Here is a 4,991-nt window from a genome sequence, read left to right as displayed (position 1 = left end):
CGTTCCGCCACGCGTCCCCTTTTTTATTAGCTAGGAGGCGACGTGCAGGGTAACTATTTGAGTACGAGAGGCGTGCGATCAGACCACTGCACGTGCTTATCGGGAGGAGAGCCCTTTAACCTCCATCTGCCATCCACCTCTCTCCCAATGTCTCCATTAATGGCGCCCGAGCCTCTATTTAATGGCGTGGCTATGTCTCACTCGACTGAGATTTAAGAGAGAAAAAAGAAAATCTAAATGCACGGATCTTGATGTAAGATCCGACGGACCTATATAGCATCTACTGCGACTTATAGCAAGAAGGATGACTATATAAGGACGATTAAAAAAATTTGATCAAAGAAGGGCTTGCCCTTTGCGATTTTCATTACTGAAAACCACCACAATTCACAAGAAGTTCAACACAACTCCAGCCTAACACGAAGGACTAAAAGCTACCAGATTGAAATCGCAACATCCCAAGAGGCCAACAAAGGCCAAACATCCGCGCTAGAACCCAACATTTCACAACCGACGACACAATCCACATCCTAAACCGATTACTACATCAAAACAAACCAGGAAACTAGTCTCCGCGGCGAGCGGTAATGAGCTTTTTCGTGTCCTCAAGACGCTGCTTGAGAACATCCACGGATTCCTCCACCAGCCTTTGGCGCTTGTTGCGGAGCATGGCATTCTCGTCCATAAGTTTCTTCAACAAGGCACTAGTCTCCTCCTGCAGGTCTGCACTTCGGACGATCTTCTCCCTCAGCAGGTCGCGCTCGGCCCGGAGCCTCTCATTGCCCTCCCTTAGTTGCCGGATGACGCCGGTAGCCTGTTCAAACGAGGCTACCATATCGTCCTGCAACCTCGCCGAGCAGGAGATCTGATCCGTCTGGCTATGGACGATCGCATGCATGCACCTATAACAGTCGTCGCGTGCCCGCGAGAAATTTTACCAGGCCACCGCGGCGCGGCGGGACATCTCTACTACATTCGTGGCGCGGCGGGACATCTCTGCTGCTTCCGCGGCGCGGCCGGACCAGTCTGCTGCATCGACGGTGCGGCGGGACCTCCGTGTTGCTTCAGCGGCACGGCGGGACCTCTGTGCTTTTACTTCCGCACGGCGGGACATGTCGGCTGCTCTCGCAGCGAGGCGGGACATCTCTCGTGCTTCTGCTTCCATGCTCGCCTCTCCCTGGTGGCAATCTCTCGACCCAGAACTCACGCTGGCCATGGCAGACGCAAGGGAAGGATGCTGAATGACTTGTTTGTTTTTGTGGATGAGGAGTTGAGGAGGAATGTGCAGTCATCTTGGCATACTAGTATTTATTACCGAGTACTAATACGCTCCTAAGTGGGAAACCGTTTAGGTTGTGATCGGTGTGAACAGGTTTGCAATTCAATATAGCGTGGAGTAATTTGGAATGTGACAAGACGCAAGCTCAAAATTTATTGACGGTTCTAGTTTCGAAGTGCGGCACTATTCCCGGATGGAGTACTTCTTTTTCTACTCCCTCCTTTCCGGTTTTATAGGGCTTATCTCAAAATTTTAGTTTTTCCATTTTACAAGGCTCAATTTGGTTGTCCCCAACACATGTTCAGATTCCAAGGTGCATTAAATCATTGCATGCAAGTATTAAGAGAAAATTGACCAATGCATGTACTTTATGCATGCATGCATTACAATTAATGCATTAAACCTATCTCTCGGGACTTCTCGCACGCACCATCGTGCCACCCACAAAAAATTGTACTCTGAGTTTAGTAGTACATTATAGAGGAAGAGAAGAGGTGCATGCATGCACTCGTCCTCTCACACACGCGTCTATTGTTTCTCGAAAAGGAGGATGATGACCCCCGGCCTCTGCATCTGGGAGTCACACACGCAAATTATTGAAATATATCAAGTGCGGTGCTTTGATGTGTCGTGTCAACTCGTACATCAACGAGAAGTTTGATTATCCTCTCCCTCGCGGACTTAACTGCACATGCCTTTGGCTGTATGACAGGTTGGCCACACACCTGTAGTGCCCACCTGTCATACACGCAAAGGCAGGAGCGTCCCTCCCTTGCCCATGAGCGTGGTGGCTGGCAATACTAGGAGACGCTTTCGCTACACGCTCTCCCTCCCACAGGCGGTGGACATGCGGCAGTTCAATCGGTGTCAGATGGCCAGAAGCATACTGTAGTACTCCTCCAGTGCACTTCAATCGGTGTCAGATGGCCAGAAGCGTACTGTAGTACTCCTCGACTTCCTGAAGAGGCGAAGAGCCAAGCACAGCCTGGACGCTCGTGTGGCAGTTTCATGTGTATAGTAGTCTAGGATAGCGTGTACCGTGCCTGTAAGCTTAAAATCGTTGGGGTCGGCGCCATGCTACGTGGCCGTCTCGAAGTTTAAAAAAAAATAGTCTTCTGGCCCTACCCGAAAACTGCCGCACGTATTGCCCGGGAAAAGCCCCGCCCTCAACTTTTAACTACGCGAAAACAGTTCGAGCTTGTTCGTTCTATATAAATACAATACTTACTGTATGTTTATTCACCCGTGGGGTTGTTCAATGAATGGAGGGGCGGGGAGCACAAGTGAACAATACTGTAGTACGACTAGTACTAAGTAGGAGTCGTACAGTAGTCACCTTAAATAGAGAGTTTCTTTTCTTTAATGCCACGTACACAAATTGAAACACTTGTTGTGGAGAGAAAAAAGATAATCACTCCACTATATATGGACGCAGGGGCCTGAGCTGTAACATCCCAAATTTTCAATTTGGAATGTTATACACTAGATCATCATGCATATCTTATTTTCTTGCATTTTGGTCGATCCTAGAAATTTCACGCAACTCAAGGACCTTCGGAGAGAGTTGGAAATTTCGTTATTCTCACATTTGAGAGTTTTCTCGAATTTGAATAGAGGATCGTTTGATTTATTTATTTCATCTTCAATTATTTTTCCGATATCCAAAAATATAAGAGAGGGAATAATATGACTTTCCCAAAATTTAGGAAAAATGAAGATTTAATAAATAGATCAAATTTTTGTTTGCCGGAGTTTATTTGCTTTTTATTGGATAGGGAAAAATGCGTGTTTTAAAAAATTGCTTATTAGGTCCGGTGAAAAGTTCATTTTGTTCGGCTCATTTTTAGGAGTCGGGGAAAATTTACTTTAGAATTTTTGGAGCCCGTTTAGATTTTCTTTTCTGTGTTTTTCTGCGCGCGAAACCGTTTAAAAAACTTACCGCCAGGCTAGCCGGGCCAAAGGCCCAGCCAACCGGCCGGCCACCCCAGCCGCGCGCCAGCGCTAGGCAGGCGCCAGCCGCCGCCGCTTCTTGCTTCTAGGCCGAGTCCAATATGGACTTAGGTCGGTTAGCCCCCCCCCCTCTTTCCTTTGTTCCGTTTTCTTTTTTCTTCTAGGACTCTTTTTCCTATTCTATTTCTTGTCCCCTACCCCAAGAAACCCTCTCCCCTCACCTATATAAATACCCCAACACCCCCCCTCTAAACTCATCAAATCAAACCCCAAGCACTCCACCGCACCCCACCCCGCGCCCTACACCGCCGCCGCGCCACCCCACACCCGCGCCGCCGCCCTTGTGCCCTAGCCGCCGCCGCACCTTGCCCACGCCGCCGCCCTACGCCACGCCACCGGAGCCCCTCGCCGGAGATCTCGCCGGAGGTTGCCCCGCATCTCTTTTCCTCGGATCGTTTTCTTCTAATCATTCCGATTCTTTTCTTTTTCTTCCGGTTTTTGTTCCAGTTTTCTTCCGAAACCCTAGATTGGTTTTCCGTTTTCCTTTTTCCTTTTTCGGTTTCCTTTCCGAAAACCCTAGATCGGTTTTCATTCTTCTTTCGGACCGTTCGTCTCAACGAACGTGATCACCGATTATTCCCGGTTAACGACGCCCGTTCGTTTAACCGTTCGTCTCTTTCTTTTCGTCAGATTTATTCCGCGATCGCGATCTCAGATCCGATCTTCGTTCTAGTTTTTCTTCTCGCCCGTTTATCGGAACCAGGTGATTCAAGCGCCTGGAGTTTCGTCTGGAAACCGCCGTTCCATCTAATCAACTTGAACAAGTTTTTGCTATGGTAAAATTTGACCTAGTTTCAACTTGCTAGGACCGAGTTGTTTTCTTCCGCCGTTTGTTTTTCCGTTTCTTTGTTCGGTTCGTTCTTTCTTTGCAACCGGAGTTCTTAAGTTGAACTACCTGGTTCGATCTCTTGTTCGAGTTTTACCTGTGCATTAGATGAGCACTTATTGTGTGGTTACTATTGTTTGCTTACGATAGATTGACCGGAGTGTGACGAGTAGATCTATCAAGAGTTTTAAGTGCGAATCATCTTCATCTACATTGCAGGCAAGTTCACACTTTGATCATACCTTTTCTACAACCCATGTTTTATTGCATTAGATCAATCCTCTCACATTGCATGATTAGGATCTAATTAAATTGTGGGATGGGAAGTAGATGAGGTAGTACCTATCACCTGTATTATTATGAAACCTTTGGGAGTTACTTCTATGTTTGCTTATTATGCCATGCTATGCTAGTAGACGTGGATTGGGTGAGTGATATCCATGACAGATGTGAGTTGATAATTTTAATGGTTTATCTAAGGTGGCAACTTAAACACACATCTAGGTGGATTGAGGCACCTGATGTCTATCAGGACTTGCCTGTTTTTTTCGGACCGCCACCCAGGCTCAAAGGGATCATAAGATAATTCATGCTAGAAACTTCCGTGTGCAGCCACATGCTACTATGGGCTCTGGCATAGTTGACTAATTTGTGCGAACTCTTACGGGGTGGACTAGCAGATGTAGGGGTTGTAGGTGGTACGGTCTACCCCACATGTAAGGTGCTAGCGCTTCTGAAAGACTATGTCTCGGTCATCCGTTTCTCAAACACCATGTAGTGCGAGAAAACAAACGGAGGCGATCGAGTCATGTGGGGAAAAGTGCGCAAACCTCTGCAGAGAGTACAAACTAATTATGATTAGCTGTGTCCCCGGTT

Source organism: Triticum urartu, chromosome 7A (genome assembly GCF_056163025.1).
Source record: "Triticum urartu cultivar PI428250 chromosome 7A, HENAU_Tu73, whole genome shotgun sequence".
Lineage (NCBI taxonomy): Eukaryota > Viridiplantae > Streptophyta > Magnoliopsida > Poales > Poaceae > Triticum > Triticum urartu.
Note: the sequence above shows the minus strand (reverse complement) of the source record.